This window comes from Microtus pennsylvanicus, chromosome 4, assembly GCF_037038515.1.
Source record: "Microtus pennsylvanicus isolate mMicPen1 chromosome 4, mMicPen1.hap1, whole genome shotgun sequence".
Classification (NCBI taxonomy): Eukaryota; Metazoa; Chordata; class Mammalia; order Rodentia; family Cricetidae; genus Microtus; species Microtus pennsylvanicus.
The window spans coordinates 97,987,776-98,014,553 of record NC_134582.1 but is presented as its reverse complement, the minus strand read 5'-3'; the positions used below and the strand labels follow the sequence as shown (position 1 = coordinate 98,014,553).

At 42.8% G+C, this 26,778-nt stretch overlaps 1 protein-coding gene and 1 non-coding gene across 4 annotated transcripts in view; one reads left to right on the top strand and one right to left on the bottom strand.

Annotated features, from left to right (window-relative positions):
* Mylk4 (myosin light chain kinase family member 4) overlaps positions 1–26,778 on the bottom strand; it is a 79,955-nt gene that overhangs the window by 33,608 nt on the left and 19,569 nt on the right. The window lies entirely within an intron of this gene.
* On the top strand, positions 19,372–19,478 carry LOC142849161 (U6 spliceosomal RNA). The gene has a single exon (XR_012910554.1). It is a non-coding gene; the product is annotated as a U6 spliceosomal RNA (small nuclear RNA).

Below are 26,778 nucleotides of genomic sequence, written 5' to 3'. Positions count from 1 at the left end.
ACATGCTGTAGCACTTACATAGAACTGGTACATATTCCACATGCTTCCAATAACATGCTGTAGCACTTACATAGAACTGGTACATATTCCACATGCTTCCAATAACATGCTGTAGCACTTACATAGAACTGGTACATATTCCACATGCTTCCAATAACATGCTGTAGCACTTACATAGAACTGGTACATATTCCACATGCTTCCAATAACATGCTGTAGCACTTACATGGAAATGGCACATGTTACATAGGCTTCCAATTCTCCATAGCTTCCTAATGATGCTTACTTCGTGCAGTGTAATACTATGTGAATGGTTGCTAGACTCCACCACTCAGAAAATACTGATGTCTGTACATGTTCAAAGCTGACTGGTTTTTCAAAATATTCAGTGGGTTGAAATTACAAGTGCAGGAACTGTTGTATGTAGAAATCAAGTCTGTGTATCCTGCTTGGCACACCCAGTGCAAAGAATACAGCTATGAAGAAGACAAGTGCTTTAACTTGGTTTCTCTTTTAAGGGGTGTCTATTAACATAAAGGAATAAAAAGTAATTTTATTCACCCAATGCCTATGGGGAGACAACGATCAAAGGTTTATTTCAATTCTGCCAGACAAGTTGGTGTTGATGAACCATTTCATTGGATGGTGACAAGAATTAACTTTGTATTGCATATTTCAAAACTGAAAAGAATAGGTTTGTAATATCCCCTACACACACACACACACACACACACACACACACACACACGAAAAGGTAAGTTGGTGAAACACTAATGGATATGCTAATTAGATTTAATTGAATCTTCCTATGGTATAGATGCAAAGATCAAATATCAATTTGTGTCTCATGAAAATACATTATTATTATGTCAATTGACTTTATCAAAATCAATAAAAATTTCAAATTATATAAAACATATACCTCTTTATTCTATACTTCTCTATTTTTATTTGTAAGCTTTTTATTTATTTTTCAGTTGTTACATTTGTTTTAGTTTTGAGACAAAGTCTTCTTGTATAACCCAGTTTGACCTTAAACTCAGGATTATCCTAACTCTGCTTCCCAAGTGCTGAAATTACACACCACCATGCCTAGCTGTCCTGAGTATGTTTAAATCCTCAGTTCTTGATGAGCATAAATAGCTTACTGCATGCTTCATCTTTTCATCTCATTGACTTTTGTTGTGGACATCAGAGAAATATTCAGCTGGTGCCCTGGTATTTTACTGGTTCTAAGCATAGAAATACCTCTACCATAATTGCTAGATAGGGGATTTCCTAAGACTCTCTTCCTGTGAGGACCATCATATTACCAATAGCCAGAGGGTCAGTGTCAGTTATGACCAGGGCTCCAGAACTGTGCTGTAATGTGATGTGTTCTGACAGGCGAGTTCTGACCAGGACAGAGAAATAGAAGTTGAAATAACCTGGTCATAAAAGTAGGCTGCTGGCCATGTGATTTTTCAATGAAAAGCAGGTAATTCATACTACCTCTGTGCTATTTCTGTAAGCTGACTGGCAAGGGGAAAGTGGAAGGGTGAACATCCAAAGCGTAAAGGATGGTAAGTGAAACAGAGGGTACCACCAATGCATTTTACAATCTTAGAGCTTGGGGCAATGGTCCTAAAATTTAAAACTCCCCTTCCTTCTGATATTCTTCATCTGGCTTAGAGCCCAAGGACATCTCTCATAAGTTTGCCAGTGATTGTGATGCAAACGGTGCAGAAACCATACTTTGAAAAAAGCACGCAGAATTCCTATACATTGTTCAAGACCTGACTTGGCAAAGTGTTCCTTTATGGATTCTTTCTCAGAAATGCTTGTCTTACATCCTGGTTCTCTACCTTGGTTGGCCCTGAATCTCACACATGGGTAACATCAGACCATGTTGGAAGTATTTGGTTACATGTTTGACCCTGCCTGGGCATCTCAGGATCTCTAACATCTAACTTCCTGTCCAGCAGGTGACAGACAAGCACTAACAGACTGCTTCATTCATTACTAAGCTAGGAGGCGAACCCCAGGCAGTGGCTGAGCATATTGAATACCTGTATAAAATGTTCCTTGAGACCATGCAATAGGATGCACGTTACTATTCTCTTTCAGCAGCAGACCCTGATATCCAGCTCCCAGAATCCTCTAGTGCTCAAAAGTACTTTCATGTAGGGAAAGTTGCCCATCTGTACCTCTATTAAAGACTAGAGTCATATTGGACCTTTATAGGACTGCAAATGTTTGTGTCACCACTAACATCTGGAACTCTATTTCTAGTGTGGTTTTGTAAAGTAATATACTATTTGATCACCTTCTCAACAAATGCCTTATTCCTAATGAGAATCAGAACGTGCACTACAAATGTTCTTTTGTTTAATGTGCACGGTTAAGATCTGTTCTCCACATTTCTGCACTGGCTGTAACTTATTCCGCATGTAACTTCTTTAACACATTAGCACAGCGGGACGCTTCGTGAATACTTCTGATGAGAAAGGAAAAGAGGTTTGAGTTAGGCACCATCCCTGCCACTGTTCACTTGGTAACAATTATGGGATCTAATTTTTCCAGAAGGCAAGAGCAGGCAGAAGCTATTTCCTTTGACATATTTGATAAAACGTCAATGCCTAACACTAAATCGGGTGTGAAATAAATGTCTTTCTTTATTATGTTACTGTTCAAGTCCTTCACATCCTGGCAAGGGAGCACTAAGCCTATTGTCCCAGCTGTATATGAGGATGAGGCAGGGCTACTTCTGCCTAGCAGTTCAGGACTAGCCTAGCCTAGACAACATAATAAGATCTACCTAGGGGGGTGGTCGTTGCAATATTTTTGATGTCAGTTAAGTAGGTAGTATTTCTACTGTCCCTCAGCTTTATACAAACTACAGAATGGCAGGGAAACTAGAGGAAAGCCTGATGCCATCAATGGCCACCCCGTGAAGCTTCTGAGGCAAGAAACCACTTCTCAGGGCCTTTGCCAAGTATCCTGACTCCTGGAACCTGCCCTCCATTGTGAAGATGGCTTCCCAGTGGTGGGGCTCCCAGTCAGGAATGTCTCTCCTAAGATCAGGCTTTCACTGCATCCGGGACTCAACCAGAATTCTGCTGGACTCAGCCAACACAGTTCCCCAGGTGTCTCTACCTGAGGCTCTAAGGGTGAATGGAGTCCACGAACTCAACGTTCTGTTTGTTGTAAATCCTAGTGTTTACACACGGGCGGAGGGGTGTACTTGAGATCTAATTTAGCGACTCCTGTGGTGTCTAAGAAAATTCTTGGACTCAGCCTTAGCCTGGGCAACGCTTGAAAACTCTGAGGGCTACCTTCCCTCCTTGGCAGTGGAAGTCTCCACACGGAGTTCTCCAGAGCCGAAAGGATGTACCGGGCAGGGTATGTGCTCAGAGGCAGCAAATGGATGCAGATTTGCTCCTTCTTCCCCTTCACGGCAGTAAATAAAAGCTTACAACGAGGTGACAGCCGGCCTCTGCAGCACGCCACAATCACAGATGGAAAGTTCAATTACGGGTATTCCAAGAGCAGAAGTGAAGTCTGCTTCCAGTTAGAAATCTCGTATAAAGCCCTGCTCCATCTGGGTTTACTACAGGCAGCTGTGCCTTCCCAACTGCTCGGTGAACTTCCCTTCCCTGTGAACACTGCCCTACAGAAGCATGCAAACACAGCCACCTAAAGCAGCACATGTCCTGCATAAGACAACACGGGACTGCATACGTGTGCTCTCTTCCAATTACTAAGGTCTTTTATGCATCACAATCACTGCCTGAGATAGTTTGGCAGATTGCAGAAAGGAAATCTAAATTGTGAAATGAGAACCTTCTTTAAACCATATAAGCAACATCCCCCAGCTATTCTGATTCTATGTCCTTATTTTGTGTATATGGGACATATACATTACCCTGCATGGCTTGAATCCTTGGAAATCACAGGGTTTCTTTTTTTGAATGAGCAACTCGGACATGAAACCTTTTAAAATAAAATCTAGAAAGTTTAGCCTCCATTTACAAGCTGTGCAGCTATTGAAGTTGAGGTTGTATCCGTTCTCTTAGGAGAGGCTTGAACTTGTTCACCATGACTGTTGTGGCTTGTCTCTTGCTTGAGATGCCCATCACTGTCTTTTGTGACACTTCTCTATACTGGCCATCATAACACCCTGAGAGTTGTCTGCTAGTCTTCTTGGCATCTATGAACATGGAGCACACTTATTCTCACTCCTTTTGGTAAGCTCATGCAGCCTTCAACTCTACACTGATCACTTCAAAATGCATCTTTATTCCTATAAAACAGCAATAAGCAGGGCGGTGGTGGCTCACACCTTTAATCCCAGCACTCGGGAGGCAGAGGCAGGCGGATCTCTGGGAGTTCGAGGCCAGCCTGGTCTACAAGAGCTAGTTCCGGGATGGGCACCAAAGCTACAGAGAAACCCTGTCTAGAAAAAACAAACAAACAAACAACAATAATTACTAAATCTTAACACTGGGGGGAGTACATCCTCAAGGGACTGTGGACGTCAGCCTTTTCCTCTATCTCTCTGTTTCCAGACTGCATAAGATGAATTTCATTCTAACACAGGCCTCTTCCTATGATATATTGCACATTCTCCCTCTACACGTACAGTTAGCAATGGAGCTTCCTGACCATAGATTAAAAAACCTAAAACTATGAGCTGAAATCAATCCTCTTTCATCTGTGACTTATTTGGGGAACTATGGAGTTTGGAGCTAGACAGAAACTGATCTGTGAAGAAGTTTCACCTAAGATTCCAAGATCAGGACTGCAGAAATGTCAGCTTGTAAAATGCCTGATATGCAAACATTAGGATCTGAGATCAGATTTCCAGTATCCATGTCAACGCTCAACATAGTAACATATATCTGTGACATCAGCGCTGGTGGGAACAGAGACAACAAAAATGGCATCAGGCATGCAAGAAACAAGCAGAGCACACAGCTAACAATCTGGTAAAACTGCTCCCAACACCCACTTTAGGTATTGTCCATTTGTCTTCAGCAAGTGATGTGTTTTCAATGTCGAGTCAAGGTTGAGAACAATTGTCCTAGGGTTGCCTGGATAAATGCCATCACTTTTAATTCGCAACCTTGTCTTGTCTTCAGTAGACAGTGACTTTTGTAGCCCTAGAGGCCTCTCTGAATTTGGGTAATGAGGAACTGATTCACCAAATAATAACAGTGTATGTTGAGAGACACTAGCATTGGCCAACTAAGGAACAAAGTACTGTCCTCATTCTCTGGCAACTATAGTGCAAAGCCAAAATAAAATCTTCCATATATGAATATATACATATATGAATATATATGTATATATATAATTTCAAGAAGAAATAAGTGCTGGCAAGTTGGCTCAGCTAGTAAAGGCTTTTGTCAATAAGCCTGATAACCTGGGTTTATTCCTAGAGACCTAAATGATTGAAGATGAGAACCAACTCCTGTAAGATATCATTTGACTTCCACAGGCATATGGTAGCACAATCCCTCCTGCCCCCAACACATATACACAATAAATGAATAAACAAATAAATGTAAAGCAGGAGATAATTTCACTAAAATATTTAGCTAAATCTGCCCTAAGGTACTCCCATTTCTGATAACCAAGATGAAGTCTCATTGGCTGGATACATTAAAAGTAGAGTCTTTAAAATTGACAAACTTTTCAAGCACACATTTACTCAGCTACACTTTATCTACACCACACTTTCCTCGTCTACAACTTTTCAGGCACTGGGCACACTTTCAGTTTGAAGTGAGACACCAGTCTAGCAGGCGCTTGCGACTCTGCTGTCGGGAGCTCTCATGTTCTGTGGCTCCTTAGATTAGAAGTCTTGCTCTAACACTCTTTAAACCTGGTGTTGAAAAGGTTGGCAAGGGTTAAGGAAGCAGACTGATGTTAGTGTATCATAAGGGTCTGGAGTGCTGGTTCAATGGTTAAGAGCACTTGCTGTTCCTGCAAAGGGCCAGGTTTGATTCCCAGCAACCACACGGCAGTTCGCAAATATCTGTACTCAAGTTTCAGGAGATCTGATGCCCTCTTCCAAGGGCACCAGGCCCACATTTGGTGCATAGACATATATGCAGGCCAAGCATACATACAATAAAAGTAATAATTAAAAAATACTATCTTATCATAAACAATATTTTATTATGTCCAAGACCTTAAAACTCTCCCCTTTCCCATCTTCCTTTCTTTGTATTAATGTTTTGGATGTGTCATTAACCCCAAACTTAATGACCAGTTGCTTCCATTCCCTGCTGTCATTTCCTAGTACAATGTCTTATTCAATTCTCTTGCTTTTGGCTCAGTAAGGATGAAATGAAATGGGGGACAAGAGTATTTTAATTTTCCAAAGTACCTGTACGTTACTTTGACACAGAAGAACAGTTGTCTGGGTAGCTGACCTGAGCTTTACTGTAGAGAGCTAGCCCTGTGGAATAGCTGCACATAAACAACCTTTAAAGTAAGTTCTGAGAATTTCATTCCAACAGCAACATACAACGATGGATGTTTCCAGAATAACTAAAACTCTTTCTTCCAGTCATGGTGTCTAGTATGGCACTGTAGCACTTAGGCTAAGATCTGTAACATGAAACACAAGTTATGCTTTGTGCAAGCAGATATATATCAGAAGACAAACTAGAGTGGGTCACGTGAAGAAGCTTTATCTTATCTTTTAAATGTAGAAGAAAGAGACTATTGTTAGCTGATTTATTTAAAGAAACCATCATCATGTCTCCACCCGTGTTCTAGTAAGCCAACACCTTCAAGCCCTGCTCTTTGGTGCCCCATAACAGCAGCTTCATCATGCTTTGGGGCTCATGTTCAGCAGAGGCCACCCAAGTTGATGGGTGAACTCTATGGAGAGTAGCTGGAAATCTAAGTCAGTTCCCTGTAGTCTTTCAACAGCTTCACAAACTGCATGCACAGACATCTGTGTATCCTCTGTGATAAACAGCTAGTTAGCAGATTCTAGAAGCTAGATTGTCTATGGAAAATCCCGCCCAGGCCTGTGTGCCAACCTCAGACCACTCCAATCCAAGCTGAAAGACAATAGTAATTCAAAGGACATTGTCAGTCATACAATCAGTGCGTGGTCAGTATGTTCTCTGACGACAACAGTAATGGCGAATTCATTAGTCTATGCCATCGTGGTTCAAGAAAGTGATTTGTATATCATCACAGATGTGTGCAATGGTTTCTAAACTTAAGACAGGGATCTTAAAGAGAGCTCATTTGATAAAAAGCTTGTTAGACAATGAGACCCTGAGTTACATCTTTTGGACCTAGCATTGAGAGACAGGGTGGGAGTGCTGGTGAAAAACTTGCTCAGCAGGTAAAAATGTTCACTGCAGAGCCTGACAACCTGAGTTTGATGTCTGAAATCCTCACAGAAAAGGAGAGAACAAATGTAGTGATATATTATTTGTATTTTGACAAATAAATCTAGCCTGAAGACCAGAGGCAAAGCTGAAGTCACTAGAGGTCAGGCAATGGTGACATATACCTTTAATCTCAGGATTTGGGAGACAGATGGATCTCTGTGAGTTCAAGGCCACCCTGGGCTATATGAGATCAATGCAGAAACAAATTGAGATAGTGGTGCCTCATCTTTAATCCCAGCACTAGAGGGAATATGAAATGAGAGGGGAGAGGCTCTCTGCTTAGTCTGAGGTTGCCCAGCCTTGGTAGAGGTAAAGTTTCTCTAGTGGCTCTGCTGCTTTGCTTTTCTAGGTTTCAGGCAAGATTTATTTATCAAAATACAAATAAAATACCACTACAAACAAACTCCTACAAGCTGTTCTCTGACCTCTACACTCTTGACATGAAATTTCCCCTTCATTAAAATAAATAATTAAAATTCTTTTAGAAAGTTGAGTATAGTGGTGTACAATTGAAATCTCAGTGCTGGAGAAGCAGAGAAAGAAGAAGGTCCTTGGGGCCTACTGGTCAGCCAGCCTAGCTTCATCAGCAGGCCCCAGTCAATGAGAGATACTGTCTCAGAAAGCATGAGGGATGGCTTCTGAGAAACAGTACTCAGGATTGATCTCTGTCATCTTCATACATGTTTACACACATTAGCACATACAAATTCACACACACATACACACACATATCAAAATAATAAATTTAAGATAAACAGAAGAGACCTGACCAATTTAAACATTAATAATTTGCAGGGGGATTTGGTAGCTAAGAAAACCCCTTGAGATATGCCTGTCCTCACCAAACTGCACTGCACTGGACTTCAAAATACTAAGGTAAAGGTGAACACTCTCTGAACCACTCAACAGAGTAACTTGCTTCAAGCCCAGAAAAGTCCTGAAGAAGGGAAGCTACCCGAAGCCATCACAGTGTTCAATCTATGGGATCATCTCTGTCAAAACGAATTACTGACTTAGAGCTGGATGCCAAAAACTGTGGTCTGAAAAAACATTATCCAAAGATCTGTGTATAAGAAGTTTGGGCATCAGCGGATGCTGCTGGGAGATGGGAAAACCTTTACCAGGTAGAGCCTAGGGGGAGGAAGTTAGATCATTGTGACTGTGCCCTTGAAACAGATAATAGGACCTCGGCATCCTTTCTCTTTTTCCTTTCTGGTCACCATTAGATGAACAAACGTCTTTACCACTTCCTTCCCACCATGATGGTCTGCCTTGCCATAGGCCTAAAAGCAATGGAGTCAAGCAACCATGGACTGAAACTTCTTAAGTCACCAAAATAAACTTTTCCTCCTAATACACTAATATCTCAAGTACTTCGTGACAGTATTCGAAGGCTGAATAACACACAGGCTGTGATCCCGTGTCTTCTGACCAACCATGTGTCCTGGAGGAAGGCACAAACAACATCTACCTCTGTCCATCACATATATAACATAAAACTGTGAGACCAATGCACAGTGGAATAAGTGAAAGTTTAGAAAAAGAGAAATAAGGAAGTGTTTTATTTCAATTTAGTCTTCCCCCTGACTAGCATGTTCAAGGTCTTCACAAACAGCAGTGCACTGATGCTCTGTCTACTGCTAAAACAGAAGGTTCTCCATGTGTGGATCTCAGCCTTGAGTCTTTGTCACCTCTGCAGAAATTGGAGTGGCGTCTATGCTTGACCCTTACACGAGGAAAGACACTTTCCTTTTTACATAACGGCCACAGAAAGCTGCCCCTAGTAATGTGTGAGGCAGCACATTCCCCACCCACGGAGTCAGGACAGGGTTTCACAGCCCAGACTCTCCCGGGAGGTCAGTAAGGAACAGCAAAGGCTGGTGGCGCAGCCAGTTCCTGTTAAAGGTCACGTCTCTCTTTTAGCCTAAGCATAGGCTGTCAAATGTGTCCTGGGTTGCCTTTGGTGGAGGGATCTGGCTTTTTAATTTTTCCTCTTCAAATAATAAGTTGTGGTCACTCCCATTCAAAGTCAGGGTGAAGAACAACTTTTTCCTTGTGTGAAAAATAATATATACCCAACCATAATGAGGTGCACTCTACAACAATGGCTATTGTCAAAAATGGGGCATTGGTAAGGAAGTAGAAAAACTGAAAGTTTTGTGTGGTATTGACAGAAATGTAAAATTAGGTACCATGCTATGATAAGGCGTGTGGAAGTCCCTCAAAAGAGGAAACATGACACCTCTCTGTGATCTAGCAATCGCACTTCCAGGTCTTTACACACAAGAAGGAAAGCAGGGTGTCTCAGAGTTTCTATTGTGGTGATAAAACACCATGACCGGAAGCAAACTGGGAAGGAAAAGGCTTATTCTGCTTACACTTGTGCATCACAGTCCTTCATCAAAGGAAGTCAGGGCAGGAACCTGGAGGCAGGGACTGAAGGAGCCATGAGGAATTCTGCTTGCTGGTTTCTTCCTTATGGCTTTCTCTGCCTGACTTCTTATAGCACCAACCCAGGGGTGGCACGGTGGCATTGCCCACAGCCAGTTGTCGCCTCCCACATCAATTATCAATCACAATATATACCACACACTTTCCCAGACACCAGTCTGGTGGGTGCATTTCTCAACTGAGGTTCTCTCTTCTAAAATGACTCTAGCTCAAGTGAAGTTGACATAAAACTCGTCATCACCTAGGGCTAGGTGCACACTGGTGTCCACGGCAATACTACTCACAACAGCCAAAAGGTGGAACCCAATCTAGTGACAGAAGAACTAGTAAACTCCATGTGATGGGTGCTTATAATGTAATATTTAGCAGCATTAAGAAGGAAGCACAGGACAGGTGGTGGTGGTACACGCCTTTAATCCCAGCGCTCGGGAGGCAGAGGCAGGCAGATATGAGTTCCAGACCAGCCTGGTCTATAAGAGCTAGTTCCAGGACAGGCTCCAAAGCTATAGGGAAACCCGGCCTCAAAAAAAAAAAAAACCAAATAAAGAAGAAGGAGAGGAAGAGGAGGAGGAAGAAGAAGAAGAAGAACAGGAGGAGGAGCAGGAGGAGCAGGAGGAATAGGAGGAGGAGGAGGAAGGACATTCTAACATGCTTCTACACAGACAAACTGGAAGAACATTATTCTCAGTGAAATCCGTCAACCAAGAAAGAATAAATAGTATATGATTGCACTTACAGGAGAACTTGGGATAGACATATTCATAAGGTGGAAAATATAGCAAGAACACAACAAGGAAGGTAACAGGTGTTTAATGGGTATACTCTTCATCTGTGAAGATAAAGAGTTCGGGGATGCTGATGTCAGTGGGTATTAGAGATAGCTGAGGTCAGTGGGTATCAAGAAATGGCTGAGGTCAGTGAGAGAAACCATACAAATTCACTGAAAGCCTGAGCTGTGTCCTGAAAGACGCTAAAAACAGGTGTATGTGGTAGGTCACACCTGTAATTCCAGCATTTGAAGGGCTGAGGTAGCAGGATTACTATGAGCTCAAGGTCAGCCTGGGCTACAGAGTGGAACCTTTTGTGGGGGAAACTGACACATTTATTAAAATGGTTGCCATGTGTGCTCTATAATTGGGTAAGAACCTAGGTTCAAATCCTAGCCTGATAATTTCTTAGCACACAATCTTCGGCTATTAAGCACCCCTACCCCCCGTTTTGCCTCAACTTTCTATGCCTGGTGGTTTCACAGTTGCTTAATGGGAAGCACTCAGACCTGAGTCAGCACATGATAAACTCTAATAACCTCTGACGTGAACAATGGAAAGAGACTGGTGTCACTCCAGAAGAGCAGGGAATCTCTTCTTCAGGGTCCTTAACTTCTGAGAATGGGAACTGAAAGAGGCGTCAGATAGATGGTCAAAACCATTGGGCGATTGCAAGGTGAGGAAGGAGGAGAGACGGGAACAAAGGCAGCTCTGTGACAGGAGCCAGTGTGGCCACTGTGAACTTCTGAACCTTCCTTCCAAGAGCGGCACAAGGAAATGAAAAACAACTTTGTTCAATATTTTAAAAGTCCAGCGGTAATTCCCATAAAGTCTGACCCTTCGTAAGGCATTTCAGGCTCACATGTTAAATTTCTTCTGTACCGTCTTCTTGGTAGAAATTCACACCTGATCAAACATCTGTAAATGAGCTAGTATAAAAAGTGAAACCCCTCAACTATAAGGCCAATCCCCAAGCAGACCTCCGGGGCACAGATTGCCTCTCACTGCTGAAATCTAATTGACACCTGCTGTGGTTTCTTGTGGCTGACAGAGAGGCTGTGACCCTGAACCACCCCAAGTAGCTACTAAGTGGGATTCAGAGGTATGGATCTTGCAGGTCCTATGTCCCTCACACATAAATTGAAAGTTAGAATGCAAGCTTGGGCTACTCAACTTGGCAGTCTTATTGGATGGATACATTTGAGACACTCCCATTTAAAAAAAACAAACAAAACATTAGGCAGACCTTATTACTATAAGCCTACATCTGAAATCCAAAGTTATCCAAAACTTGAAATTCCTGGAATGTCATAGAATACTACAAGTCAAAACACCACATGCAACCTCATATGACATATTAAAACCACTGTGGAAGATGACAGTCAGTGTATGTGTACAAGGTGTATCTATAACATACATGTATCTCATTAGACCTCAGCCCCATCTCCAAGATATGTCACTATTAAATGCAGGTATTTCCAAATGCAAAACACGTCTAATGCCAGGCTTTTCAGATAAGGAACACTCAATGAGTATTTCCCTTCTCCTGGGGAAATAGCTACTGAGGAGTCAAGCAACTTGCTTGATGAACAGCTGGGACTCCGATCCACATCTGACTTCACACTGAGTGCTCCTCACTGCTATCTTTGACTGCCTGCTTTGAGAAGTACCTTGAATCCAGTGCCTTAAGATTTCTCCTGGAGCCATGGAGCATTGCAGACGTGAGGAGTCTTGTGGCCTCTGTCCCACACACCAAGATGGCTCTGCACATAAGCCTAGAGGCATCCAGCATAGCCTGTCAAACAGCCAAAGGCTGCTAATCTATTCAAATTCCCTCCCTGCCATCTTCTGTCCTCATAGGTATCTGTGAAGCTATGTCCTTCAGGTTCTGTTGCAGACAGGGTGGCCAATAAAATAAGCATAACAGAATAAAAGTCTTCCATAAAGAACTGTCTGCTCTTCTATGGCCTTTCCTTTCTTGAGCTGCAGGAAGAGCAGTGTGGTAACCATAACAGGAGCTCAGCAGCTACTTTGAACCCATGAGGGTGGGGTAGGGGTCAAAGATTTGGGCTCTAAACATTCTAACTTGCCTCTAGAATCCTGTGTTCCAGGGCTTTGATTTTTACATATCTAGTCTGCCATAGTTAGGTAGGGCTCTGCTAGAAGATGCATGAAATCCCCAGCTAATACACGGACTGTCTGGTTACTGGATCATACCATTGTCTTTATACCCTTGTGGTTAGTAAGAGTTGCATTTACTTGAAAGAATAATGGATAAAAATAGCTATTTGTCTTGTTTTTGTTTTCTTCAACAGCAAATAGCAGAAGCACCGATGCTATTAAGAGGAGTCTGTGAATGTCTCTCTGTCTTACATTAAGAAGAGGGGAGATGGCTGGTCATTTTAACTTTTGATGAGCTGAAAAGCCAGTCTCCTCTGGTCTCTGGGGCAGTCTCCAGAATCACAATGGGGTGCTCTTTCATCCTACTGACACCCTCTCCCTTCTGTGGTAGACTGAATGGAAATGGGGCCTGGCTTTTGAGTTGCCTGGCTTCCCAGGAAACATTCCCAGCATTCTTCATAAAACGACTCTTCAAAGAGCAGGATGTGCAGCTAAATCTCAGGCTCCATCCTGGAGTTACATCCACCCACACATGGGGAAAAACTTTCTTGCCAGCTTCACACGTACAAAAAGCACACTGATTTTTTTTTTTTTAAAATCTGGAATAGAGGAGAAAGGAGGGAGAGAAGGGGAGTGGAACGAAAGGGAGGGAGGAAGAGCCATGGGCAGCATGTGGGGAAACCAAATGCCAACACCTTGACCTGGAAGGCAGAGACACAGTTTGCTTCCATGTTCCCTGACAGTCCTGAAGAACTCAAGAGAGGGTGACAACACCCCAGGAAAATGGTCAGTTTAAAGCAATAAAATATACAATGACATTCTGTCCAAATACCGAATGGGAAGTGCTAATAGATCAGCATTAACTGGCTGCAAGAAGGCGCAGAGGCATCTAGCCTTGTACTGCCTGCCTATGCTTAGTAGTTCATTAGTTATAACTGATACCCGGCCTTTCACAGTTGCTCTTGCTACCATTTTCATAAGGATGAGCCAAAACAATTCCAAGTTCAAGCAGATGAGAAGTCTGTTAGAAAATTCCCAAACCATGGGTCAAGCGTGTGGAACATCAGGTTCACACCATCAGGCAGCATTTGGAGTGTGAGGAACTTGTTTTTTCTACCTACACAGGTTCCAGTAATAACTACTAGGTTTTTTTTCCTCACCTGTGTTGGCAACTGATTTGTTTCGATGCTGGGGATAGAAGCCAAGGTTTCTTGTGTATTAGACAACACGTCTAATCACTGAGCCACGCCTACACCCACACCTCCACCTATAAGGCTCTTTTAAAATTGAAGTTTCTTCTTGTCAAATAAGACAAAGCTAAACTTTCACCGAGTTCCTTATCTCTAGCTGTAAACGAGCAGTGTCTGTAGGAAGTTGTCCTGGATATCCAGCAATGATGCCACGTCCTCTCAGTAGAAATGTGGGCTGTTTAAAAGGTATTTGCTCCCTTTCAATGATAGTAGGGTCTCAATGCTGCTGGCATGGCTACAGGCGTATCAGGAGAACTCCCATGTTACAGGCATATCAGAACTCCCATTTGAAACACACCTGTTCGCCTTTCCTATCAAGCACTCTTGAGTTATGTCCACTCATGCATGGGGAAGCTACTCCAGCCAGTTCACACAATGCATATCAGGGACCAGGGAGAAAGAAGGGAGGGAGAGAAGGGATGTAGAGGTGGAGTCCAGGGAAGAGAAGACTATGCTCTGCTGCAATAGTCCAGAGATTTGGGAATGGCAAATGTAGGAGCCAGCCATGATAAGCTAAATATGAACAGATCACCCAAAGGAAGTTCTTTACTTCCAACCATTATCACCTGCCAGTGTAAGACTCAGCCCTTGATAAGTTTAATACAGGCCCGAGTCTACCCTGAAGCAATACCTGGTTGCAGGAAGGACCATAAACTAGATAACCTGAGCACCACCCAAGAACAGACCATCCAAAGGTTGGTTCCAACCGTTGTAGATAGGATCACCTGCCAGCACACACTCACCAGGACACCCTAGACAAATGTCAGCCAATCAAGGGTCCTGAACTTCAGAAACCCCTCATCCCCACCTTTTCTACTATAAAAACCCAAATCTAACTGAGCTTGGGGCTCTTCGTTTATTCCAACACGTTGGACATGCGGAGAGACAGAGTTTGCAAACTTGCTTAAAATAAAGGCTCTTTGCTTTCACATACAGAACTCGGTCTCCTTGTTGGCTTTTGGGGGACTTTGTGGATTTGGGGTGGGGGACTTTGCAGACTTGGGCATAACAGCAAACAACCACTCAATCAAAAGACGGGAGAGGAGGGAACACTAGTAGAGTTGTGGAACTAAACATTGCCAAGAAATCTAAATCTTAAGTAGAACAGAAAAGGTGGAGAAGCAGTTTGTGTTCTATATTGAACCTTCATAAATCTGTTACCCAAGTAAATAGCAAAACAAAGACACTCTAAAACATAAGGTCTCAAAATAGTTTATAATTCTCCATCATGTCTTAGGAAGCAACTGAAGGTTATAGTCCACTTGAATGAGACATTGAAAAGAAATTACAGCTGGGTGTGGTGGCACACACCTTTAATCCCAGCACTAAGGAGATAGAGGCAGGTGGGTCTCTGAGTTTGAGGCCAGCCTGGTCTACAAAGTGAGTTCAGGACAGCCAGGGCTGTCCTGAGAGAGAAACCCTGTCTAGGAAAAAAAATTAAAACGGAGGCTATCCATTGCAGACGACGACTTCCTACCATCTGGGACCAACCTGTATCAACTGTTTTGGGTACTGTGGGATAAAGTCAAGACTGACTAGGACTTATTTGGAGACTTTTCTCCAAGAACATAAAGTTTGTAGAATGTGTAATACATCTGAATGTGTGTAGAAATTATTTGCATGATCAGTTTTGAGCTAATGATATGTTTTTACTAATCAAAAAAATTTCAATCAATAACTCCAGGGTAGGGGGAACAGGTTAGGAAGGATTAAAGTTATGATAATGTTCCACTTTGCCATCATCCATGAGTGGGATTTTCCAGATTAACTCCTATTTAACAAAAAATTGTAACAATACCATCTTGGAAGAAGAGGACCAAGAAGGACAGCATGAATGTGTGTGTGTGTGTGTGTGTGTGTGTGTGTGTACCTGTGTTGGAGATAGAAGCTGTGTGTAGGAGGAGTGTTTTGTAGGTGGAAGGTGGAAGAGATCTAATTCATATCTCCTTTTTAAAAGAAGTCATTTTTAAAAAAAGCTTAAGTATGAAAAATCAAAAAGAACACGCACATACTGTTTAAGTATGCAAAGCAAGTACCAAAAGAATTGATACATTCAATTGGTAAATAAAGTGAAAAATGGGAAGAGGAGTATGGATTGCTGTTTTCATGAAAACTTTTTAGAACCTTATGAGTTTTCATATCACATAAGTATATAACTATCAAAGATATGTATGTATAACAATATTAAACACTTAAGATAGTTATAAATGGATTTTCCTAAATTTAGCACGACATTCACTGCTACATCATCTCAATAATTAGCATTTCTTCAATAAAATAGAAGCAACTCATTTTTATACTTCTTTAATTTCATTTTATTTTAGACTTTATATATGTGAGTGTCCTGTCTGCCTATATAAATGCATACCACGTGCATGCCTGGTGTCCACAGAGGTCAGAAGAGAATATTGGTCCTCTTGGAACTAGAGTTGCAAGTGTTTGTGAGCCACCATTTGGGTTCTGGGAACTGAACCTGGGTCCTCTGTAAGAGCAACAACAAATGCTCCTAACCACTGAGCCATCTCTCCAGGGCCTTTCCTTAATTTTTAAAAAGTGAATACCAACAATTATTAAAGTGGTTAAGTTAAGATTTGAAACATATTTCTTTGATTTCCCATCTTCCCAGAACATGGAGGAAAGTCCACTTTACAGCTCTAATTTGAAACAAATCTGCTCAAGAAATCCAGTAATCAAATATGTGGAAATATAGAAGACGCAGAGGTTTCTTACAATCGCTAGGTGACCTCCTTTTGCCTTGAGTCACATAAGGTTCGCCTACCCTCAATGGCAGTCCTGGGTCTGTATTTGTCTTTCTGTGTTTCTTCTTCATTCGTGTGCTAGTTAGAGATCCTCAGAAACTCAGAATTGGGCTTTTTCCACTCACTGAGAGCTCAGAGGGATGCCCTTCATTAGGCTTCCACACCTGTGATCAGTTGCTGCCACCCTTCACATTGCTGACTCAGCACTTCAAAGATGACGTTGTCCTCTTTCTGTAATTTAAAGTGATATTTCTCTTTGTCCAGTGTCTACCTCAGATGAACAATCTACATCCTGGACATTCCAGTAACTGCTCAACCAGCCCCAATCTAAGGAGCAATAGCAGCTTGATCTGGTCAGGGACAGGAATCCCAGAGGGTCCAATATGCAGGAGCTATAAAACAGCACCTCTGGTTTTGACCTCCCTAAGGAGAAATCAAGACCTAGCTCATATAGAAAAGTAGTTATAAATCTTTCGTCAGCCCATGTTTAAGATATGATCTATGAAGGATAAATGAAAGCCGGGGGACATTGTTTAGAACATAAAATGTGCTGTGGAGGGGATGTGACATGTTCAAGGCTTGGCTTCCAGGTGGTACTACTGGGAGGCAGTAGAGCCTTTAAGCGGAAGGGCTAGTAGGAAGACACAGGTGGACAGGTGGCAGTGAGTGGGAAGGTGTGTCCTCGAAGGAAACTGTGGGACTCTCAACCCCTCTCACTTTCTTTTATTTATTGACCACAGAGTGAGCGGTCTGGTTGCTGTACACTCCTCCCATGATATATACTCTCCCCGGTACACTTTAAGAAATGCATCCTTTGGCATTCTTTCTTGTTATTTTTTTAATCTGTTGCCAGAAAGCCCAAGACACTTGAACCTACTCCAAAGTTTATCATTTATTGGGTATCTGGAGGAATCTGTTCTGTAACCATGGGTTTAATAGTGGCAACCTACGGAGTCTAACATTTTAACAGGATACAAATCTCACACCACATGAAGAGAAAATTATCAGATGTCTCACTGGCAATGAAGGACATGGAATGGGGAGAGCCTCATATTCTAAAAACCCAGGAAACACAAAGTTCAAATGTATAGAAACTCTAGTTAGAAAGTACATTGTAGGCAAGTAAGATGTTGAGCTTCTCTTTTAAGTTAAATCTTGATAGGTAGAGCATTTTTTAAATGAATTTATGTTTGGCAGACCATATCACTAGAAATCAAAGTTTGTCTGGATTTGCTGTTTAGAATAATTCTATAGTTCAGAAGTTCCGTGTGTACATAGAGCATTTGATCTTTTATGATGGACCTAGCAGGTGGTTATCTAGCCACAAACTTCTCACTTCAGACACCTATTCTGGAATAGAATTATCTCAGTATTTGGAAGGTCTGTATATATATATATATATATATATATATATATATATATATATATTTCTGGTCTCTTATCTATAAAATACTGATATGAGGGGTCTTCCAAGAGGCAGGATATCCGGATATCCCAGGGTGCACCTCTTTCTCTTGGCTTCCTTAGTGCTTCATCAGCTGCTCATGCTGCCAAACACCTCATATGGGCAGGATCATCAGAACCCTTGTAAAAATGCTTGTACACATTGGATATGTTTAGGAACTAACACACTGCATAGGAAAGTCCAGTAATAGAACTGAGAGTCTCTGCTGACAGAGTTTGTAAAAGTAAAACATTTCGGGTTAAACAGATGTAATAAAAACCAGAAAAGATGGAGTGGGTGAGAATAGAGAAGGGACCCAGGCACACAAAGCCGTATCCATTTCTCCAAGATATGGTTTTAAGAGTTTTTAGAAGGCAGGCAAGCAGTTAGCATGAAACCGGATCCCCAGGGTTAGGTGTTTGCTTAGCCGAGGTGTGCTCTCGTTTCTTCCCATGAGAAAACCACTCAAATGCAGAGGAGACAAAAGCCATGCCCAGAGTTGTTGGGTTTTTACCAAAGATGAGGATGCACAGAGAAAACTTGAAATGACTCAAAGGAACTGCAAACCAAAGTAGCAGTAGTCAGCTCTGTCTAAACCTAACCGAAGACAACTCTGGTTCAATAAATTACCAAGTAAATACCTCCACGTGGTATTACTACTTCACAGCAGCAAAGACCCATTTGGTGGTAGCTAATGCACTCACGCTGTGGACATCTCAGAGTGTGATCTAAAGGGTGGTCCTTGCAGAGGCCTCTGTGCATACAAACAGTGGAGGTGTTGGCAGCAAGAATGGAACCCCAAATGCACCTGGGACTTGCTTTCTGCTCTTCGTCGGTCTTCCTGAGTCTTAAAGAACAGGCTCCCTTAAGTAAAACTCAAAGGCAGTTGCCCTCCAAAACAGAAGCAAGCTACGACTGGGCTTCAAGTGTGAGAAATAGCCACCGCTCTAAGATCCTACCTTCCAGAGAAGCACGAGACCCTGGGAAGTCTCACAAGTTTCTAAAATTAAATGGAAGTTGAGAAGAGTAGAAAGATGGTGGGCAGGAAGGGCTGATGCCAGCTGCAGACCAGGAGACAGCAGGGAACCTCACTTCCAAAGGCCCTGTACTCCAGGTGGGAGAGCTGGAAGCTGATTCCCAGTGACAGAGTTCTTTCCCAGAAAAGAAGCTAGTGATACTCTGCTCCCTTCAGCAGCACATAAACAAAAACTGAAACCATACAGAAAAGATTAACATGGCCCACGTGCAAGGATGACACCCAAATTTCTGAAGCATGCCATATTTTAGAGAGAGAAAGAGAGAGAGAGAGAGAGAGAGGATCTGAAGTTCGGTGGGTGGAAAGGTAGGAGTAAATCCAGGAAGAATGAGGAAGGAAAATGAATATGATTTAAAAAAATATATGGCATGAAATTCTGAAGGAATAAATAAAACATTCTGCTCTCACATCAGTGATTTAAACTTTCAGAACAACTAGCTCAGAGTTGTTGTATCTGAACAGGAAGATCACAGACTTTTATTGCCTAGGTCAGGAATGCTTGAGGTATTTTTAAAAGGGCACAGTTAGTTCTTATCTCATCATGATCACTATTAATAGTTATCATTTTTAATGGGCTTACTCTGGTCCTAACAGGCCTTATTAAAGGTCTGCCTCTACCTCATAGGTACTAAGCACCCCTTCCCCTATTATACACTCGAAAGGCTGAATGATGTATCCGAGGCCATACAGTGCTAAGTAGCAGAGCTGATATCTATTTTTTAACAACAGTTCCAAGAACTGGGGAGTGTAGCTCAATGGTAAAACATTTGCCTAACACTTAGAAGCCCTGCGTTCCTTCTCTAGCAGGAAAGAAATGTGAACAGTTGGGCGCAAATCCCTTTCTGCAGTACACTTCGCTTTTGAGTATTTTTCATGGCAGACATAGCAGTGCAATGAAACCTGGTTATTTTTTGCAGAATGGGAGGAGTTAGTTCCCCTCCAGAGAGCCAACTTTGCATCTTTTATTTAACTCGTCCTTTATGTATTATCCAAAGGAAGAGCTTAGAAACAAAATAAAACACGTTGATAATGCCTGGTAAAGTTGAAAGTTCCGGAATCAGTTCCCTGTGGCCCAAGCCCATCTGCCTTCTCACGCTGGCCTTCAGCAAAGTCCTGTTTTAGGCCATCTGCATGCGGACTCTGCATTCTTTCCCATCTGAGCCCCCTCTCTTCCTGCTTGCTCCACTGGCGGTCCTGGGCATGAGCACTCCAGGGGAGGCCCAGGCTAAGAACCAGCTGGGGGCCCACAGAATGAACTTCTGTTCTGGTTGCCACAGCAACCAAAAATTCCTTGGCACCTGGTAGGCTTCTCCCTGACATGGAAATCACACAACTTCACATGTGCTTTCTCTTGGTTTTCTAAGCCCTCGTTAACTCTACTCCCATTGAGAAGACTCCCTGGGACCATAGTCTTACTTGGATTGAATCTACCCAGGTCCAGCCCCAAGAAGCTGGAGGAAAAAAATTGGCGAATATTAACCGTGCCCATCAGTATTGGGGGTTGGGTATTTGCGTTGTATTTGCATTCCCAGTACGCAGTATCAAAATGAAGTCTCTGGTGGCTGCTATTCCTACTTGCGATGCAATGGTCCCCAGGATGCCCCCACTTCCTGTTAATGTCTACCATCTGTTCTTCAAATGTGCGTATGGAAGCCTGACCCTCATTTTGGAGGAGGTAGTGGTCACATTTTATTTCTTTCTAGGAGGCTCCTTCTCAGGGGCTTTCCTTAGCATTTGCGTACTGAGATCATTGGGAGGGGAGTTTTTGACAAACACAAAGGACACTGTTAAGAAATATCCCAGAAGCAATGGCTTCTGTGACCTTTTTCATTTACATAACCACAAAAGGTCACTTAGCCTGTTTTTTCCCCCAACAGAAGAACCACTGAGCTCAAGAGATCATCACACCTACACCCGGAAAGCAGCTGCAGCTCTTTAAATGCTGGGTTTTCTCCCTAAAGCAGGGCCTGACCCAAACCCCACTCTCCGTCCTGCTGACTGGTGGCAGCAGCTCAGCCACAATCAATGGGCAGCTGGCTAAGGCCAAGCAAGGGGGATGTGTCTAGAGAGAGGCCCACCCATCATGCATGGTTCCCACACAGCACACAGCTGCTCTTCAGAGAGGCAGATTTGCTGGGAGCCAGCTTGAGCTCCCTTGGCTAAGCCCAAAGAAGAGAAGGCCAGCTGACCAAGATGTGAGTCTGCTGTGCACGTAGAAGGATGTCCTTGTCAATCTACAGTCCCAGAGGGAGCGTCTTTTTAAATTTTGCAAAACTGCACTTGGCTGGCTTGGAGTGCCTCTCTATTCCAAGAGAATTTCCTGGTATTGGGGAAGAAAAAACGATGCAGAAAGCACAAGGCAAAACACCAAGTCTCAAAAAAAAACCCCAGTTTTTCTTCATTGCCACATTGATTAAGGGCCTCCAAATAGTCATAAGAGCAGAGCGGGTCCCTGTGTGGTTAGAGGCTCAGGCATTCACTTAAGAGGGTAATTTTCAGCAACTTTCTCTTACTCAGCACTTTTAATCAAAATAGTAACCTCAGTGTCTGAAGAGGAACAGGGAATGAATAGGGCAGTGTAGGAATCCCGTTGCTAATGAAGAATTTAAAAATCAGGACAGCAATGGTTTGTGCTGCTTCATACAGAGAAGACCGTAGACCCCAGACCTTATTTTCCCTTATTTGCAAGAAGAAAAAGAAGAATTTATGTGCCTTAAGAAAATATGAAGTGAAAAATTATCCATCAGCACAGCAAAGACCTATTTCCAGGAACTGGATTTTAAAAGGGAAAGTCTTGATGTCCTAAGGTCGAGACCAGGAGGTCTCCTGACTTTGAACGTGAAGGATGAAAGGACCCTATGTCCAGGTGTGGGTCAGGCTGGCCTCGTTTCAGCTGCTACAGAAGGCTGCTTAAAGCCCTGGTTGTGGTCCAAGAATATCCTGGCAGTTAGTATCCTGCATTAAAATTTATAAACCACAAAAGACCTTTTCTCACAGAGAAGTTAATTCAGGCTGCATAGCCTTTGAAAACCTCTTTAAAAGGAGGTAGTCATCAGGAGAAGTTGTATGGAAAACTAGGAGTAAGTGATGCTTTTTACTCCCCCCAAATGTACTAAAAATACAGCAATAGGAATTTCAGAAGGAAGGGAAATGGCACCACGTATTATTTTATTTCAAAGAGGTCCCAGGAATGAGCTATGGGATTGCCAGAATTAACTTTTAACGGTAACCAAAATATGGGGAGAATATTACAGGCTACAGGCCCTGCCTGAAGAATGGAAACTGTGTCACCTTGGTGTCCCCCTCTCTGGAGACTCCAGTAAGGTAGGTTTGAAAAGGCTCCCAACCACTGGCTGAGCTGTGACTGTCCCCAGCCACTCTACTCTCTGACCCACCTTCTGCAATCTTTACTAAGCCTTCATGGCGTACCTCCTCTAACCACCCTGGGTTAACCTGGCCATCCTTCAGAGCCAGTTGAAACTACACTTGCTCAAGAAGCCATTCTAATACTATAGGTTAGGTTAAATCCCCCTGCTATAGATTTCTCCTGCGCCTGTTCTTGCCTTAACCCTTAGTGACCGTCTCCATCACCTGACCAGCGTGTGGTGTGGTTGGTTAGACTGGTTCTTGGTTTGACCACTGAGTCCAACTTCCTCTCACTTACCCACCCAACATTCACAGTAAATCCGCATGAAGCAAACGTTCTTTCTTCCCTATGACTCCAGCTTTCTGTGCTGTGTTAACTCTTCATTGCTATACACACATGAGACAATCAGCTTGTGTAAGGAGAAACATTTGAGTTGAACTCACGGCTTTTAAGGTTCCATGTCCTGATTGATTGGATTGGTCCTGTTATCTTGGGGTCTGTGGTGAGATAGTACACCATGGTAGAAATGTGTGGGCGAGCAAAACGGCCATCAAAGTGAAAAATAGAAATAGGAAGAAACTGGGGCCACTCTATCCCCTAAGAGTACATACTCCCAATGTCCTGAATGCCATCTAAATGTCCCCTTTCCTAAAGATCCACCCCCTACCATAGTGCCACCATGCCTGGCCAGCACATCAGCTTGTGTGTGTGTGTGTGTATGTGTGTGTGTGTATGTGTGTGTGTATGTGTGTGTGTATGTGTGTGTGTGTATGTGTGTGTGTATGTGTATGTGTGTGTATGTGTGTGTGTATGTGTGTGTGTGTGTGTGTATGTGTGTGTATGTGTGTGTGTGTATGTGTGTGTATGTGTGTGTGTATGTGTGTGTGTGTATGTGTGTGTGTATGTGTGTGTGTGTATGTGTGTGTGTATGTGTGTGTGTATGTGTGTGTGTGTATGTGTGTGTGTATGTGTGTGTGTGTGTGTATGTGTGTGTATGTGTGTGTGTATGTGTGTGTGTATGTGTGTGTGTGTATGTGTGTGTGTGTATGTGTGTGTGTGTATGTGTGTGTGTGTATGTGTGTGTATGTGTGTGTGTGTATGTGTGTGTGTGTGTATGTGTGTGTATGTGTGTGTGTGTATGTGTGTGTGTATGTGTGTGTGTATGTGTGTGTGTGTATGTGTGTGTGTATGTGTATGTGTGTATGTGTGTGTATGTGTGTGTGTGTATGTGTGTGTGTATGTGTGTGTGTGTATGTGTGTGTGTGTGTGTATGTGTGTGTGTGTGTATGTGTGTGTGTGTATGTGTGTGTGTATGTGTGTGTGTGTATGTGTGTGTGTGTATGTGTGTGTATATGTGTATGTGTGTATGTGTGTGTGTATGTGTGTGTGTGTATGTGTGTGTGTATGTGTGTGTGTGTGTGTGTGTGTGTGTGTGTATGTGTATGTTGGGGACATTCCAACTAAAGTATATGCTTCATTTATCTTTTATTCCAAAAGGACCTGAGAGTTGGTTTTGAAGTTTGCATTTTGAGAATACTGGTAAAGAAAATGAAGTGGCAAGAGGAAGGTAATCAATAAAACACAGATAGTCACAATGTTGTCCCACTATATAGCAGGCAGTCAGGCTGAAGGGATGTGAGGGTATTTCGCTTTACAGAAACGTAAGTGAACACAAAAAATTCCATAACAGTCTCAGAGTCAGCCTGGCCCAGCCAGCTTGACTGTATCTATGGGACACATCTGGAAGGTTATAGAACTCTCCCAGAGGGGTACCGGAGACACACCTGGAGGGTTACCAGACACATCCAGAGGGTTATAGGATCTAAAACCCATGCTCGAATTTTCTGTCTTGTTTTTGTCCTGATTTATAAAATCAGTCATTTCGACCTCAACAAAATAACAACTTTCTAGAGTAAAATTAACAAGAGTATTAGTAATTAGTTTAGCTGGCATTTGCTGAGTGCTAACTTCATATGAGACACAGGGCTAACAATTCTATATATAGTTTTTGTTTATCTTCCACAGAAGTCTAGATGAGAGTAAAAACATTAACTTGTGGTTCAGTATCTACACAGAAAGCTGGAGAAGTATATATAGGTTCCATAGCGAGTCATGGTAGGCACAGAAACCCTGTTATTTTGGCCTCTTGTAAGATCATTGTGGATATCTGGATATACAGGAAGGACTTGATGAAGCCTTCTGCATCACCTCGTGCAGAGTACAACACAACACATCTTTGTGTTTAGCTTACAGAAGCTGAAATCTGTGCCCCACATACAGACATGGGGTCTGCCTCAGAAAAGCCTGATCTTCATAGAATTCACCAGCCAACTCTGAAATGACACTGGGAATTCAATGCTAGGCTACGTGAGCTAAGCGAGACTTGAGGCCTGCAGAGCTGATGGGTCCAGGAATGTGTCGGATCGACATCTCAGGAGACTGCAATCTTCTTCTAAAGCTAAAACTGAAAGTCTAGAGTGTCTTGCATGAAAGGCCAAAGGGACTGGGCTGGTGCCTCAGTTCTCCTGGGAGTGACCCATGTTGCATAAAATGTGGGCTTCCCTCCACCCAGTCTTGGCTCTTCCTCCCAGACATGAAGCCTTCCCAGCCTTCCTTGACCTCTGTCCCTGTCTGCTCTCTGAATCTATTTTCAGATGTAATTTAAGCTAATGCTGGGGAGTTAGTTGGATTTGAACCAGTCCTCGGTAGATGTCAGAGAGATGTGCTGCTTTAGCACTGCCCAGGAAGATGCCCCTACCTGCTTTCGCTCAGAACAAAGGGGTTCTCTAGTCTTCCTTCAAGTCCACCACAACCTACATTCTTCTTCAGAATTATTTTTAACTTATTGCACTTAGGGCTTTTGCTTCCTCAACTACCTCTTAATTCCCTTATACCAACCTCAAAAGAAATTAGTTTTCTGTTAAAGAAAGCTTTCTCATTCAATGGGCAATGAGTTAACCAAATTCTTACTCCCGTGTACACCTCTTATCCCAATGTTGATGTAATTCACACACGGGTAGGAGACATGGGGCTGCAGCATGGTTTGGTGAGGTCCTGAATTCCATGCCCAGCACCAAATCAGAAAAAGGCAAGGTTACAGAGGTAATAGAAAAGCATGCATGAAAACTACAGCCCCTGCAGTTGCCCAGGTCACAGCCCTGCAAACCAAGACCACAGAAGCCAAGCAAGCAAGAGAAGGAAAAAGGAAGCTCAATCAGCTCATAGACCTATTGCATTTACTCAGGCAATCTAAGCTGTGTGTTTGTCCTCAGCTTCACGTACAAAGATACCCAAGTAGATTAACAATAAAAAGAGACAGGGTTAATGAGTAGTGCAGAAAAAGGTAAATATTTTAAAATCAATAATTTTTATAGTCTAAAGAGTAACCAGAAGTTACATAATAATCTTTTCATACACCAGTCATAAGCATAAAGGGAAAAAGTATAAAATCTGGGTATTGTTCCAGGATCTGCCCAGGGAGAACCTTGGGGGTATTAAAGACATAAATTCCTGAGCCCCATTCTAGCAGGTTCTGCTAAAGGATTCTTGTCGGGCCGGGGAGTCTGCACATTCTCTCGCTAACACATAACAAACATCACAGAGTCTCATAATGCACTAGGAGTCAGGCTTGCTGAGCTAACAAAGTAGCCTTCAGCTCCAGACCCTTCTGACCTTTCCATGTGACCCTGGGAACTGTGACCCTAACTTTAGCACTGACAGAATGCAGTGAGAGCCAGCGGCTCCCTGCCACGGGCACTTAGGCTTACAAACCCTGCCAGCCAGCACCTGGCAGGAGTAACTCGGTGACAGCAGAGAATCTCACAGCCTGTTCTTTTACTCAGCACATGCATGGCTTTCAATTAAACCACCTGCTGCCTTGTTGACAAGGGCAGACCAAGGAATTTCCATGATGCACGGTCCCTTGGTGTCCTGTCACACAATTGCCTCCTTTCAAATGGGGAAAGGACTTGATGTCCAGACCACCTCCCTGGGGATGAATGTGACCCTTCTAGGGAAGGCAGGGTGTGCTGCCGTTCACATGTCCCCTCACCCCAGCTTATCTGACTGGCTGAGGGACAAGTTCTGTGTTTTGTCTGCCTGGGAAATATAATGGAAACAACTATTAATAGACATATTTATTTTATCAAGGAAAATATGCTCTTAAAATGTTCAAGAAAGGATA